We start from the raw sequence: 17,824 nt of genomic DNA on the forward strand, positions 1-17,824 counted from the left end.
GTAGACTATGCTCACATTCGTGAGCATGATGTCATGGCTGATCGGATGGTTCTGTGGTATCAACGGGAATCAGGATCTCCCCTTTCTTTTTCATTTTATTTCGTTAGGTTTAGTGCGTGTTTTCCGTTCTCGAGGTCGCCTCGCGTTTTCAGTGGCTGCTGGAGTTCCCGTCCCATCGCCGTGTTACTGTCGTTAAGTAGACACAGGTGCGGATCTGGAGTGCTCGGCGGTTAGAGTCAGTCCTTGAAGAGTGCTCACCGAAGCCGCATCCCATAATTCTTTTTTAAATTATTGAGCAAACCTAGGTACAAGTGAGAGCACTCTAATTTGCAGCGGGAAGAAACTAAAAGAGAAAACAAAAAATAACATCGTATAAAGGAACCTCACTGTCTTCCTTGGCTCTGACAATTTGGCATGACCTAGAATCTCCTGAGAGGAACGCTGTTTTAAGGAACTGGCGAGATCAGATCTTCCGACTGCACCAGCAGGAGCCCCGGCACACTTCCGACTGCACCAACCCAAGGCAGGTGGCTTTGGACTACAGAAGGAAGTTAGCTAAACCTGAATCTGGGAACGAACTGTTGCTGGGTTTTGCCTCCGGGTTCTTGTGTTGAGTTTCTGTCCTGCCTTCTCTCAGTGGATGATAACCTAAAAGTAAAGGCCAAATAAACCCTCTGACTCCCAAGTTACTTTTGACTTAAACGCTTATCATAGAAATGGAAAAGAAAGGAAGGAAAGTAGACTACTCTTTACTCCATAAGACGGAGGCAGGGGCAATCGCGTTCCACTCGCCGTAAAGTACCTCACTCCCCAAATCTCATTTGCCAACTAAGCAGAAATGCACCCTGGCAAAATGAGAAACTTTATAGGTGTGAAAGGGAAGCAGGAAAACCAGAGATTAGAAGACACGATGAAAATCATGAGGAGTGGTTAGTGCCCAGTACACAAGGCTAACCTCGGGGTGGGAAATGAAAAGCATCTTGATGTTAGGTAGGTCTGCAGGACATAATACAGTGGACTTCTGATCTCCAAAGTGCTCCAGTGTCAGATCCACACCGTGTTGTTTCCTGGTGTGTGTCTGTCTGTTATAACAGAGAACTAAGGTCTCTGATGATTAACACAAATATTTAGCATCTAATTATATATATATATATATATATATGTGTGTGTGTGTGTGTGTGTGTGTGTGTGTGTGTGTGTGTGTTATAGTTCAGTGGTTCTCAACCTGTGGACTGAAAAACCCTTTCACAGTGGTTATGTATCAGATACTCTGTTAATATCAGGTATTTACATTCCAATTCATAGAAGTAGCAAAATTACAGTTTTGAGGTAGCAATGAAAGTAATCTTATGGCTGGGGGCGCACCACAACGTGAGGAACTGTATTAAAGGGTCACAACATTAGGAAGGCTGAGACTGGATAGCTGGAAGGATGCTATTCACAACAAAAAGTAATTGACCATCAATATATACAATTATGTGGATGGATCACGAAAACACCCCTTTCCCCCCTGAATCTGTGGTATCTGATATCTTGTAGTTAATTATATCTGTGATTTTTCATGAGAAGGATTACGTAAACCAGCGCTGAGCAGTGTTGAGCAGAGGCGGAGATGAATGGTTACGAAGCAGAGTGCTGGTGCTTTTCTGACTGTAGACATGTTCTTTTCCTTCTCTGTGATGTTAAATTCGTGGACATATGCTCATCCAAGTTCAGTTCAAAACATCCACCAAGACCGATGACTTGAGAATAGCTGGTTTATAAAAAGAGTAATTAAAGCCATGACAGTCAGAGAGAAGGACAACGGCGTGGTAAGGAAGCTGAGGGGAATTCAAATCCATGCAACTGACACAGCATGGTGGGATGCCCAGGGAGAGGAGTGGGCGCTCACTTGGTGAGACCACATGGGCGTTTGTTTCAAAGCCTTTGGGTTGGACCAGATTTCACAGCAAGATCCAGCAGCCAGACTTTCTTGTTTGTAGGCAGAAAGGAAGAGAACAGGGTGGAGTTCTAGATGTGTCATGCCATTAACCTCTTGGCATTACCTCAGTTCTCATGTGAGAAATCCAGAATGTCTGTTAGATAGGGGCTTGCAGTGTCTCAGGAGGGTTCTGTTGATCTCTGGGTGAGGAAGCCTGAGCAGAGACAATTCGCTATCCTTACATTCTATTAAGTCTAGATGCATTTTTTTTTTACATTTCAACAAAGTTTACTCAAAAAATATAGAAACAAAAGTGCACCTGGGTTAGAGTAAAGAAACTTGAATTCACTTATTTAATGAAGATTCGAAATAAGAGCACTGTGTCAAACTAGGATTGGAAGGAGCAAGGCAATTACTGTGAATGGAGTCTTTAGAGAAATAGAAAACTACTAACAAAAAAGCCCAGCATAAAAATAGATTTTCTGAAAAGGAGGAATTCAGCTTTATGACAGAATTAAATTCCAAAGTAAGTGCCAAAATTATGCCAGCTAGTATAGTTTATACCAGGAAGAGCTAATATAAATTATACCCAGGCATGAAATCCACTCATTAAAATAGTTGTGACATGTGAAGATAATAATGACGTTTGGGTAAAGATTTATGCATGTATTTACTTTTTAGTTGAACATGTATCTGCTTGAATTTATGTGCACCACATGCAGATTCCAGAAGAGGGTGACAGAAAGCCCAGAACGTGGGTATTTACAGACAGCTGTGAAATGCCACGTAGGTGCTAGGAAAAAAGTCCAGACTCCTCCATGGTAGTAGCATGCATTCTCTAGCCCAATTCATGAATACTGCTGAAATACAGATAATGAGATAAAATAATGACAACCCAAATTTCATCCATGTTGCTTAAATATTTAAGGATGTTACTATGATACATACATACTATAAGAAAATTAGCAGATGTAATCTTTATAGGAGCTGTAAGTAATTTTCATTTGGCCTTAGTAGTATGGAGGGAATTCGTCTGCTAATAATTTTCATTAAAAAAAAACCCACAAAAGTTTAATATTGAAAGTTGTGATTACGATCTTTATAAGTCATGTTTTTGTCATTAATAAACCTTACCTTGTTAGACTTCTGTCCACTGTAATCTTCCTGCCTTTATCCATCAATTTGTTTTGCCACAGTAAAGAATGATGTCTTGTTTCCTGATCCAACATTTGAATTCTACATTACTCTTCATCCCAGCAGCATTGCCCAGGATGGAGTGCTCCCTCCAGCAGCATTGTCCATGGTGGAGTGCTCCCTCCAGCAGCATTGTCCATGGTGGAGTGCTCCCTCTGGTACATTTGCCCAGGGTGGAGTGCTTCCTACAGGGGCATTGCCCAGAGTAGAGTGCTCCCTACAGCAGCATTGCCTGGGTGGAGTGCTCCCTCTGTTACATTTGCCCAGGGTGGAGTGCTTCCTACAGGGGCATTGCCCAGAGTAGAGTGCTCCCTACAGCAGCATTGCCTGGGTGGAGTGCTACCCCTGGTACATTTGTCTAGGGTGTAACGCTCCCTCTTCTTTGGAGGTTTTTTTTTTTCCCTTATGGTTGCATCCTTAGCCTCATGTCTATTCCTCTAACTATAGAAACAAAGCAGTTTCTCCAGGAGTAACTTCAAGGCAAATGCAGGATCATACTTCTTTGTATTGACTAACTATGAGGCTTTCTCCAAAGCGACCTTATGGCCCAAAGTTACTCCTCTGAAGTTGTATTGTCGCACTTCACCTCTCCCTGTAAAACAATGATTATCATGTGCTGGAATTTTGCTACCCGCCAGATGCTGTTCTTGGAGCTTCGCACGTGTTAATTTATCTTCGTAATTTTCACCCTCACATTATTCAATTTTTTCAGGTGGGAAAACTTAGTCACAAGCTAGTGACATAAACTGCTTAAGGTCACAACTTGTGCCTGTAACTTCCACTTAGTCTGACTACAGGGCTCGCATTCTCAACCAGGTGCGAAGACCGTGATTTACTGTATAACATTTCACGCGATAAAGGTGACATTTCAAGTCTGAAAAAGGAAGTGTAGCCCAAAGCAATATTACCATAATTAGAATATTATTTGAGAAAATTAATATACTGATAGACTTTTTCTTCACCACACTCGCAATGTGAATTCAAGACTTGGGAATAAAATAAGACGTGGAAATCACGCATATGCTTTTTAAAAATCCTCGGAGAGAGAGCTTACCTTGTACATAATGTTGACAGGCTGAAGGGAATATGAAGAAGCAGCAGATTTGACTGCAAGCACTTACCACAGAAAATGCAGACAGATATAAATCTTCGACAAAGTAAGGAGAAACAAAACTAAAACCAGTTCACTGAAGGGAAATGGAAACTATAACAAATTTCTTGCAGAAACAAACATATACACATATGTGAACATATGGTTGTTGCTATCAAAATAAAAAATGGAAACAACATTTTTCCATTTAGTTTGCTAGTCTTTCTTTTCAGTATTGATGCCCTGCATGGTGTAACTGGGGTATGGGAGTTTGGATACTCCTCAGTGGCTGTGGTGTGTATAACTGGGAAAGCGATCTGACTAAAACATTAGGTAGTGGATAGTTTGCCTCATGCTGTTCACTTGTTTTGCAACCTTCTTGTCCTTTGTCTCAGTATTTCTACACTAAGATAGATATTTTAATATAGTATTTTATGTTCATGCATCCAAGTCTGGTATCGCATGAGTGCAACCATCTTTCCAGGCTAGTCAATACATTTTAAATTTATTTCAGTTAATCACAGCAATCAAATAGTGGCATCATCGTGCACATGCTCTCTGAGAGGATTGCTGTAGGTTGCAGAAGATGGTGAAGCTAATTGTATCGCCTTTACATGAAACACATGCTCGTGAACTTCAGTGTTTACACGTGCTTTCAGAATGCCTGGCCACACTCCATGGTCAAGGCTGTGCTTGCAAACAGATGGAAATACATTCAAAGGCCTGTGAATATCCTTAGAATGGATTCTTGGGCTGTGTATGGGAACCTTCTGGCTTTGGATTTAATTATCTTATATTACGTCACTTGAGACTTACCATATTCTGCTTCAGAACAATACTGACCATGTTCAGTAATAATAAAACCTATGTCAATAACTCCTAAGGCCACCATCAGAGAGTTATTTCCCTTGAGAAAATGTCATTATCTACTTTTTAATCATCATCATTGTTGTCACCAGAATCCCATCACCCCACTGTCATTGAAATAATTTACCTTGTGCTATTCAATTATACTGAGGTATGCAGTTCAAGAACGCCATCATTTTACGCTTGGTCAAAAGAGACAGTTGTTTTATATTTAGATTGTGGAAACGAATCATCTCCTATAGCGTTAGAAAGTCGTAATAGTCAGGTGTAGTGGAGTTCACATTCGGGGTTGAGCTCCGATATCGTCTCACTGTGTGGTCTACTCCAAACCTGGCCCTTTTCCTAATCTGAGTCTGGTCAGAAGCAGAAGCTCCAGACGTTACCACTAAGCGAAGACCTGCTGAGTTTTCCGCTATAAGGAGAAGACACATGCCCATAGACGCCCTTAAGAATCCCACCCCTTATTATGCAGGATTGACACCTGATATTCAGGGTACTTCTTTCAAATTTAGATTTCTTTTTTTTTTATTAACTTGAGTATTTCTTATATACATTTCGAGTGTTATTCCCTTTCCCGGTTTCCGGGCAAACATCCCCCTCCCCCCTCCCCTTTCTTATCGGTGTTCCCCTCCCCACCCTCCCCCCATTGCCGCCCTCCCCCCATAGTCTAGTTCACTGGGGGTTCAGTCTTAGCAGGACCCAGGGCTTCCCCTTCCACTGGTGCTCTTACTAGGATATGCATTGCTACCTATGAGGTCAGAGTCCAGGGTCAGTCCATGTATAGTCTTTAGGTAGTGGCTTAGTCCCTGGAAGCTCTGGTTGCTTGACATTGTTGTACATATGGGGTCTCGAGCCCCTTCAAGTTCTTCCAGTTCTTTCTCTGATTCCTTCAACGGGGGTCCTATTCTCAGTTCAGTGGTTTGCTGCTGGTATGCACCTCTGTATTTGCTGTATTCTGGCTGTGTCTCTGAGGAGAGATCTACATCCGGTTCCTGTCGGTCTGCACTTCTTTGCTTCATCCATCTTATCTAATTGGATGGCTGTATATGCATGGGCCACATGTGGGGCAGGCTCTGAATGGGTGTTCCTTCAGTCTCTGTTTTAATCTTTGCCTCTCTCTTCCCTGCCAAGGGTATTCTTGTTCCCCTTTTAAAGAAGGAATGAACCATTCACATTTTGATCATCTGTCTTGAGTTTCATTTGTTCTAGGCATTTAGGGTAATTCAAGCATTTGGGCTAATAGCCACTTATCAGTGAGTGCATACCATGTATGTCTTTCTGTGTTTGGGTTAGCTCACTCAGGATGATATTTTCCAGTTCCAGCCATTTGCCTACGAATTTCATAAAGTCGTTGTTTTTGATAGCTGAGTAATATTCCATTGTGTAGATGTACCACATTTTCTGTATCCATTCCTCTGTTGAAGGGCATCTGGGTTCTTTCCAGCTTCTGGCTATTATAAATAAGGCTGCAATGAACATAGTGGAGCACGTGTCTTTTTTATATGTTGGGGCATCTTTTGGGTATATGCCCAAGAGAGGTATAGCTGGATCCTCAGGCAGTTCAATGTCCAATTTTCTGAGGATCCTCCAGACTGATTTCCAGAATGGTTGTACCAGTTTGCAATCCCACCAACAATGGAGGAGTGTTCCTCTTTCTCCGCATCCTCGCCAGCATCTGTTGTCCCCTGAGTTTTTGATCTTAGCCATTCTCACTGGTGTGAGGTGAAATCTCAGGGTTGTTTTGATTTGCATTTCCCTTATGACTAAAGATGTTGAACATTTCTTTAGGTGTTTCTCCGCCATTTGGCATTCCTCAGCTGTGAATTCTTTGTTTAGCTCTGAGCCCCATTTTTTAATAGGGTTATTTGTCTCCCTGTGGTCTAACTTCTTGAGTTCTTTGTATATTTTGGATATAAGGCCTCTATCTGTTGTAGGATTGGTAAAGATCTTTTCCCAATCTGTTGGTTGCCGTTTTGTCCTAACCACAGTGTCCTTTGCCTTACAGAAGCTTTGCAGTTTTGTGAGATCCCATTTGTCAATTCTTGATCTTAGAGCGTAAGCCATTGGTGTTTTGTTCAGGAAATTTTTTCCAGTGCCCATGTGTTCCAGATGCTTCCCTAGTTTTTCTTCTATTAGTTTGAGTGTGTCTGCTTTGATGTGGAGGTCCTTGATCCACTTGGACTTAAGCTTTGTACAGGGTGATAAGCATGGATCGATCTGCATTCTTCTACATGTTGACCTCCAGTTGAACCAGCACCATTTGCTGAAAATGCTATCTTTTTTCCATTGGATGGTTTTGGCTCCTTTGTCAAAAATCAAGTGACCATATGTGTGTGGGTTCATTTCTGGGTCTTCAATTCTATTCCATTGGTCTATCTGTCTGTCTCTGTACCAATACCATGCAGTTTTTTATCACTATTGCTCTGTAATACTGCTTGAGTTCAGGGATAGTGATTCCCCCTGAAGTCCTTTCATTGTTGAGGATAGCTTTAGCTATCCTGGGTTTTTTGTTATTCCAGATGAATTTGCAAATTGTTCTGTCTAACTCTTTGAAGAATTGGATTGGTATTTTGATGGGGATTGCATTGAATCTGTAGATTGCTTTTGGTAAAATGGCCATTTTTACTATATTAATCCTGCCAATCCATGAGCATGGGAGATCTTTCCATCTTCTGAGGTCTTCTTCAATTTCCTTCTTCATTGTCTTGAAGTTCTTATTGTACAGATCTTTTACTTGCTTTGTTAAAGTCACTCCGAGGTACTTTATATTATTTGGGTCTATTATGAAGGGTGTCGTTTCCCCAATTTCTTTCTCGGCTTGTTTCTCTTTTGTATAGAGGAAGGCAACTGATTTATTTGAGTTAATTTTATACCCAGCCACTTTGCTGAAGTTGTTTATCAGCTTTAGTAGTTCTCTGGTGGAACTTTTGGGATCACTTAAATAAACTATCATATCATCTGCAAATAGTGAGATTTTGACTTCTTCTTTTCCGATCTGTATCCCCTTGACCTCCTTTTGTTGTCTGATTGCTCTGGCTAGAACTTCAAGAACTATATTGAATAAGTAGGGAGAGAGTGGGCAGCCTTGTCTAGTCCCTGATTTTAGTGGGATTGCTTCAAGTTTCTCTCCATTTAGTTTAATGTTAGCAACTGGTTTGCTGTATATGGCTTTTACCATGTTCAGGTATGGGCCTTGAATTCCTATTCTTTCCAGGACTTTTATCATGAAGGGGTGTTGAATTTTGTCAAATGCTTTCTCAGCATCTAATGAGATGATCATGTGGTTTTGTTCTTTCAGTTTGTTTATATAATGGATCACGTTGATGGTTTTCCGTATATTAAACCATCCCTGCATGCCTGGGATGAAGCCTACTTGATCATGGTGGATGATTGTTTTGATGTGCTCTTGGATTTGGTTTGCCAGAATTTTGTTGAGTATTTTTGCGTCGATATTCATAAGGGAAATTGGTCTGAAGTTCTCTTTCTTTGTTGTGTCTTTGTGTGGACCGCAAACGCTTCGTGAGCACATTTGAAATACTGCAAGAGTTGGTTGTGACTTGCAAACTGTCATCTAATATTTCACAGTAAGGATTTCTCTGAACGGATCGAAGATGTTGAAATCTTGCCCTGATGTGGCGTACATGTCTTAGAGCCATTGGGTCTGAAGCACTAGTTGCATTGGGCACCGTTCTCTTGTCATTCGCTCAGCGGGCATGCTGCTCTCGCCATTCTCTGGGTTTGGCAACTCTCACACTGTTGAAGTGCTTGCTTTTGGTTCTTTAGTGAGTAATCAGTTCTCCGAGGCCACAGCCTCATCTCCACAGTTTAGTGTGTCTTGTTGCTGACGCTGTTGCACAGTGCCTATCTAAAGAGTAACCCCTTCTCTGCCCAGGATTCATAGGGATTTCCCATGCATGATTTTCATAACAATCACAATGATGCAAACCAAAGCAGGGTTCAGTGCTGAGGCTTACATAAACAGCATTGAATTTTCCTATAATTCTATCCTAATTATTATTAATCACACCATATCGTTTTTAATATATGCTAAAATTCAATTCCACGTGGTCCTCAGAGAGCAACTTTCAAATATTGTACACGTTTTTACCTCCAGTTTTGGTTAAGGGATGAAGGAAGGAAGTTTTTCACGCCAGACATGCATCTGATAATTAAGAAAGTGAAACACCGTGAGGATAGAGAAATTGTGAGGATCATGGGTTGAGTTAATGGTGTACTTGGAGTCGGAAATGTGTGCTATATTCAAAACTACAAGCTGCAATCTTGATTTTTGTGCTAAACTGGAAGTATACATAATATTTTTTAGGAGAAAGAAAACTAAGCCTTGAGATTTCATATACTGAACCTGCATTAAGTTTCTGTATCCTACAAAAAGGCATTTATTTTCAGCTTGAAATTTCCAGCAGAAACTTACTTCTTAAGTTTCAATATTTATTTTAATTCAAAGGAGCTTACATACCTCATTTGTTCTTCATACCATGAGTTTTTATTTCTTATCAAGCATGTATTTGTGAATTCAATTTCTGATTAAACCTGATTTTTATACAATAACTCCCCAAGACTTCCATAATGGTGTTCACATATAACTCAGGGAAGATATTTAAAATGATTTATTGAACAATTGTACTTATCAGAAGCCCTTCCTGTGAGGTGGAATTGGGGGGTGGAATACTATAATGGTTCCAAAGGGGGGGGGGAGGAAAGAATCGCCAATGCTTAAGGAAATGCAGTGAGTTTGATTGAAATACGAGATTCAAATGGAAATAGAAAAATGCAATTTGACCTTTTCAAGTTATACCTAAAAGCAGACAGAGAGAAACAGCCGTTTCATCATGATTCCACGTCTTGCTGCAGGATCTCACACGCAGTAAAGTGCTTTTCATCAGTCCCATCATTGACCAACCGAACGTTCTCTAAGAATAAGTGTTTGCTCCCTGAGTTTTATTTTGGGAATATTTGCTATGCTGTCCAATGTAAATCATTCTTCTCTTAGAGATCAAATTCCCATGTGATGCTTCTGTACTGTTCATACATTATTAAACTGTGTTTGGTAGATGAACTACTACTGTGTTAGTAAAAGTTCTAGAACTGGAATGAGGAATAAAAGAGGATGATAAATTTGGCCAGTAGAACTGAATTTTCTGTACCCAAACTTAGTTTTGTTGATTTTATTTGTTTTTGTGGTATTCAAAAAATGTCCTTTATTATAAGTCAGAGTAATTTATGGAGTCTCATGTCTAATTCCTTTATCAAGTCTGCCTTATAAATATTCACAATACTCCAGCGAAGTCTACTTCAGAGTTTAGTGATTTAAAGCAGTGCCTTTTTCCATTGGTAATAGACTAATAATTCATAGCATATAGGAAACACGGACTGCTGCAAAATGGTGTCTTTGAACATTGGGACAATATAAAAACCTATAAAGTTTTAAATAATTGCTTTTAATTTTCTGATCTTATTCTGTATTTGATTAACTGAGTTCAAATGGTATCTCTTCCATGTTTTACTCACAAGTTTGCTGAAGATACTTACATGTAAAATGAAAATAATATCAGTACCTACATCCAAGCCATGAAGATACACTGATACACTAGAGATAACATCCTAAGAAGGCCACAGTGAGCCACGGTAACAACTGGAGAGAGCTTTATAATATCCAGCGTGCCTTCTCATACATCAGTGGCTTTATTCCCCGCCAAATCTCCTTGGAGGATGTAAAATAAAAGCCATGAGCATCCTCCACTGCGTAGCTGAGCAAACCAAGGGTCAAGTGTTTAAATGGTTGCTGAAGTGTTTAAGTAATTTCACAGCTGGTAAATGGGAAAGCCAGGAGTTAAGTGGACCTGGTTCTTCCATGTTCAACACACACACACACACACACACACACACACACACACACACACACACTCATCTCATGTCAAAGGCTACACGAAGTAGCTCTTTTCATGAAGAACCAAATATTCCTGCTCATTTTCCAAGCTTCCTAGTGTGGTGTCAGACTTGCTTGATAAAGAACAGGGGCCTTCCCAGCATTACCAAACTCTCTGATCCTCTTTTGAGAGTAGATTTCTGCTGTAGGAGTGTGTTTGGTTTGACCCTACACGTATGTTTCCATCCCACAGCTACTGGAGAGCAAGATCTGCCCAGCTGAAACTTCAAGTTCAGTGTGCTCTGTATCTGCCTAATATGATCGCAGCTAGGTTTCAGATGTTGGACATGTGTATTAGAACAGTAATTTTCAGCACTAAAATGAGAGAAATGGCCATTTCTTTTCCTGTGTTAGTTGATGGTCTGGCTTGTATTGGATTCTTGAACATGCCCAGATGCCATGAGGGGTTCTTTTACTTGGGGTCTGAATATTTTATTTCCTATAAATCTGAAGAGATGTTAAACATTCCTGTAGGTAAGTTTTGCATATGAAGCCTCGGGAGGCAAGCACATAAGAAATTCATGTGGGACTTTAAGCGTTCTAGTAATTATGATCTTTGATTCAGAAATGAAGGGGAAAACAAATGTAGAAATTTGAGAATGAAAGTTCTCTGCATTTGGAAGTTTAAAAGGAAATTTCCAAAAGCGAACGTGATTGGCCATATTTTCTTCAGCAATTCCCTCCAGCAAACCTGCGTTTAGAAGATTCTTCAGTTACACAGCTGCACAAAATGAGCTCAATGACAAGCAATCATTGTCCAGTGCAATAATTAATGAAATGAGCAATGAACAACCCTGTAAGTATCCTGCAAGCAGATCATGATGTAAATTATTGGGGGCTGGGGGACAGGCAGGGTTAAGATACATGGATGAAAGTAAATGTGAAACATTTAGTATTACCATAAGTATACCAGTGTGAAATCAAACCTCTTCAGGAAATGATCTTCCAGAAGAAACATCCTCTCCTCTCTCAAAAGTGTCAAGTAAAGCAAGTCACTCAGCTACGCTCATTTGCAAGTGATCTTGTTCTCTGAAAATTCTACGCTGAGGCCAGGAGAGCTATAGAATCCATGATGAAATGTGAGATTCTGTCATGTCCCAGACTCTGGGTTACCTCACAGACCGAACTTCAAACTAGAAATAAAGGAAATTTCCAGACATCGTGCTGTTTGTAGTTAAAATTAAATAAAATTTAAAAAAGAAATAGCTTCTCACTGGAAACTAAAGATTTCTAAGATCTGATGGCTTGAGACTGAGACCAAACATGGAAGAAACTTGATTTCATAATAGGCGAAGGAAGGTTACTCAGGTGGCCATAATATCGCCCTCATTCCGTTTAAATAATCTCTACATTTTATGCCTTCCATAGGTGATTTAATTATTAAAAGGAAACTAAGAGAACAAGAGAGAGAGTGAGAGAGAGAGAGAGAGAGAGAGAGAGAGAGAGAGAGAGAGAGAGAGCATATTCGTGATTAATTTTAGTTTCTGTAGGATGAAAACTTGGGGCTAATTTCCGAGAAATGACTGTATTAGGCAGAGAATCTCAAAACATGTTACAAATAGAGTAGAGAACTGAAGCAGAGTAGGTATAAAATCACGGGTACATTCCCAAGTCACTTAGTGACTGAGGCAACCAAGGAACCCTGAGACAAGGATCTAGTGCCACACAGGGACCAGGAAGCTCATCTTTTACTCTTTACTTAGTCTGTCACAGTTACCTGGTGCAATACTTTAATGTGTTGGTACCTTCCAAAGCTGGACATGGCAAAGTCTTAGAGCTTATGGTTGGAACATGTTTAAATTCAGCTTTTGGCTTTTGGATTTCATACTTATAGATTCTGAATTCTTAGATATTTTCACAGGTGTTTTACATAGAAAGTATCTTTATTTACTTGCAAAATGTCCTATTTTTGAACATGACTTATTTAGTGGTAAAAGAAAACTCCTCAAGAAACTGATATATAAAATGAGGCTGTGTGAAGGGTTAATGCTTTGGAGTAAGAATACAATTTTGATATTAGTCTTACCAACCAACAAGTGATGGGGTTTTGTCTTTATTTACTTTTATCCTTTGTAGGGGCAATTTGTGTTTTGCAGAACTGTTATAATTCAGTTTAAGGCATATCTTTGTGCTTGGAATCTAGTGTCATCCAATAAGGCTGAGCTATGGTCACCAAGGATTCTCATTTGAGCTACCACCAACCATACTGGCTACCACCATTACTACCACACTGTCACCTTCATCATCATTTTCTTGCATACAATACTTTGCAGCATATCTGTTTAAAAAAGAACAATAAAAAGAATAGGAAGGAGAAGGAGGAGAAGGAGAAGGAGAAGAAGCAGAACAGAAACAGAAGCAGAAAATAATAATAATAATAATAATAATAATAATAATAATAATAAGAAGAAGAAGAAGAAGAAGAAGAAGAAAAAGAAGAAGACAAAGAAGAACAAGAAAATATACTAAATTCCAATGAAATACTTGGCTAATCAGAACAACCTTCAGTCAGTCTTCCAGAACAGGTGAAAAGGACACTACATGTCATAAGTGAAATGTGTCCACTTTTTACTGCAGTTAACATTGTGTATCAGCTGCTTCTGATAGAACATCTAGACAGGTACTAAATAGCAGGGGCAGCCTCCGGGGAAAAGAGTCATGTAAGTTCTTATTTAGGAAATATTTAGGACAATCAATAGGAGCTCCAATCGCCACACTTTTTATGGCCTACTATTTTCTCAAATGAACCATCAGGATGAAGCCACTCCATTAAAAATCCATTTAATATCACCTTCTTACAACTGGCTGTACATTATGTGGCTCTGGGTACAGGTTTCATACTATAATTCTGTTTTCTTTCATGGCATTTAAAGCATGAAAGAAGGCAGCCATTGCTTATGGGAAGGAAGCCATCTTGTCTTGGTATCATGGAGTAAGTTTCATACCTGAAGATTTTGGCACAAAGGATTTCAAAGACCATGTATTTGATTTTGGGACCTCAGTAACTTAGATATGAAAATATGTGGAAAAGTCAAGTGATCCTGACAAAAATTATTGAATGTTTCCCTTTACTGCTTTTCTGTAGTTCCATTATTTGAAAACAAAACAAAACAAAACACAACAACAACAATAAAAACAAACAAAACAAAACAAAAAACCAGTGCTGTGTTCATAACTCCCAGAGGTTGATCACTAATCCTAACCTGTCAAAATGCCTTTTTCCTAAACTATGCTCATCTCAATATTCTTATACATCTGCAAGATTAAAAAATACTGAAGTATTATATAATGAAAATATTGGATCTTATTCTAAGAGAAATAAAACCTCATCTTGCTTGAATCACCACAATAGTCTACCCAGACTCCCTGGTTCCTACTCTATAATCCATCTCCAAACAAGATATAGAACTTTAGATACACTTGAGTCAGGTCCCATTGTTCTTCTTAAATGTTTAGAGAGGCCTACCTAAGGTCAGACTACATATAAAAAATTAAAATTATCACCCAAGTGTATGTGGCTTATGTGGCCCTTTGACTCCAGGCACTGTTTCCCTAGCAGTCTCTTCCCCACTTCTAAGTCATAGTAGGTTACTTACCATAACATTTGTTTTTCTTATTTTGAATTTGTCATTTGCTTTTTAGAAAATTCTTTTCCAAAATCTACCCTGAGAATAATTGTTTTAAAAAATATATTTATTCACTTTACATATATGAGTACACTGTAGCTGTCTTCAGACACACCAGAAGAGGGCATTGGATCTCATTACAGATGGATGCGAGCCACCATGTAGTTGCTGGGAATTGAACACAGGACCTTTGGAAGAGCAGTCAGTGCTCTTAACCACTGAGCCATTTCTTCTGCCTTTCTAGTTTGTATGGAGTACATGAGAATTATTTATTTAATGCATTTATTATTATAGTGTTTGTTTTAATGTTTTAATAGTGTGTTTACTATCTTGGCTTTTGTTTTTTTTTGTTTTGTGTGTGTGTGTGTGTGTGTGTGTGTGTGTGTGTGTGCGCGCGCATGCACCTTATTCTGCTTCCTTTGTTCAATTTAACTGAGTGCTTTTAGTATCCCTTTATTGATTTATTCTATTTCAGGCTCCAGGTATCTTTTCTTTCTTTCTTTTTTTCATTATTTTGTAAGTAGATAGATAGCGTGTTGAAATTCTTGTATTTAATAATCTTCTATGAAACAATATTATATTATGTAGCCTCTTGCCCAAAAGTTATTTTCCATAACATTTTTTATCATTCTTGTCTTAATAGATGCTATAATACATTTTACTGTGGTTTTATCAAACTATCCAGTATTACTGTTGAGCTGTGCAGATTTTGTCAACTTGACTCAAGATAGAATTATTGTGAAATGAGAACCTCAACAGAGAAAGTGCCACTGTGGGATTGAACTTTGGGCATTATTATATTATGAAAATACTGGATTTTATTTGAACATATGCTACTAATTTGTTAGGTCACAGAGCAAATCTCTGATAATTACCTTTGACTTTTAACCTTCTCTATGCATCTATTTCTACCTCACCAGCCAACTTTATAGATTTTCTTCCACTATTTCTATGATCCTCTCTATGCATCACATTGTCATTTATTCTAAGGAAAGCCTCGTCTTGCTTGAATAACCACAGTAGTCTACTTGGACTCCCTGACTCCCCCTCCATAATCCATATCCAAACAAGATAAAGAACTTTAGATACATTTGAGTCAGGTCCTATTGTTCTTAAATTTTTAGAGGGGCCTTAGCTCAGACTACATATAAAAATTAAAATTATCACTCCAAATTGCTGGCTTTCATGACCATTTACTCACAATCCACATACCCTTTTATCTTCTTCTTCATGGTCTCTGCCTCAGACCACAGACCCGGGAATCAAAACTTCACCCACCACTCTTCCACCTAGCTACAGACTGAAGGCATCTTTATTCAAACAATAGTTTTAAGTTAAGGAGCAAATTTGTTGCAAAACAAAAGTTGGTATATACAATAATTCAATTACATTGAGGCAACTAGACCTGGGGATACAGAATTTAGCCTTACAATATATAGCAATAATTAAACCTCAACAATTCTCCTTTTTGCCTAAATAAAAATGCTCGTTCTCTTCCAATAAAGACATACAGTAAGAACAATCATGAACCAATTATGAAAACTATTAAAGTTTTCAAGAATTATAGAAATGATAGACACCTGACTGCTCAGACAGACCCCCAACAATCTTTATAATGTTAGAGCATCCTTCTGGCCCAGTATATCTGACTGATATTTGTGAAGCAGGTATTATGAAGGACTTACTTACCCTGTTTGGCAGAGCTTGACAATTGACTTTCCTGCATCCATTTGTCCTTTGTGGACAGCATTCTGTCTACAGGTAAAGTGTAGGCATTTTCTTTGCCCAGTAGCTAGCTTGTTATTATTGAAGCAACTCCTTATGAAGGTTTTCTGATGCTCATATTTTCCTTCAAGCTGTGTAGGGTGCTGCCAGGAGCTGATATGTCTCAATGTTAAAAGGTATTTAAATTAATAAAACAAAACATTGAATCTCATATTCTATGAGTCTTTGAGGTTTTTGAAGACCACGCACACATACATACACAAACACACACACACACACACACACACACACACACACACACACACACATATATCATATCTTAACATGCAAACATTGTGCTCCTAGCAATTTTATTATCTGTTCAACTTGAGATATATATTTCTATGATGGTCTGGACTAGTATCTGACATGATTATGAGTTTGATTGTCTGACAATTAATTATACTTTTTTAACCATTCCCTATAGTTTTCAAGAGCAGCTCTCAGAAGGACTGGGACTAAACCTTGTATTTTTAAATGAATTGCTTAGGCATAGTATCTATATCAGAGTTGAAATATTTAATATGCTAACAATATTCCTGATTTTGTATCAGTATACAAAGATTCACACCAATGAAACCTTAAACCTGCATCAACATACAATCCATTAATCTATAACAATGGATTACTGTATACTGATAAGTGGTCCCCTATGATGTCTACTTCAGTTCCTGCCTACAAGTTCCTGTCTGACTTCCCTCAGTGTAGGACTGTGACATGAAAGCTTAAGTTGAAACTAAATCTCTATAATTTATAATTAATATTGCTGATTGTGTATTATCACAGCACTAGAGAGCTTAAACAACTATTTTTGTATAAAATATTTAACTATGAAGTAAATGTATTTTACTTTTATCCCTTTTGTGTTCATTCTTAAATTTTCTTTCAGAAATTTGTACTTTTGTCTACTTTCTGAACAAAAATTTTAGCCTTCTCATAATTCCAGGGTTTTTTTCGTTCTTGTTTTCCTTTTCTTAAAATACATATATTTGTCTTTTGTCATTTAAGTTTCTTCACTATATAATCTTTCACATTAGCATTGCTCCCTTCAACAATTTTTTAGTTTCTAGAATTATTTCTTTAAAAATTTGGACATTATACTTACATTATCTCCCCCTTTCCAATCCTTTCTCAGAACCCTACTATATACTTTTGCATTCTGTCTTTTAAATTTATAGTGTCGACTATTAATTAAATAATGTTTTACTGTCACACACACACACACACACACACACACACACACACACACACACACACTTCCTAAGCAGAAATATGCACTGCACAGCTCATATAATGTCATTTGATATTTGCTGTGATATTCCAAGACTCACTTTAGATGGTTCAATTTGTTTCCCAGGTCATTTCAGCCAAATCTATATTTGCTTTAATTCTCTTTTTCCCTATTACTCAATCAT

The sequence above is a fragment of the Rattus norvegicus genome, chromosome 2, assembly GCF_021556685.1.
Source record: "Rattus norvegicus strain SHRSP/BbbUtx chromosome 2, alternate assembly SHRSP_T2T, whole genome shotgun sequence".
NCBI lineage: Eukaryota > Metazoa > Chordata > Mammalia > Rodentia > Muridae > Rattus > Rattus norvegicus.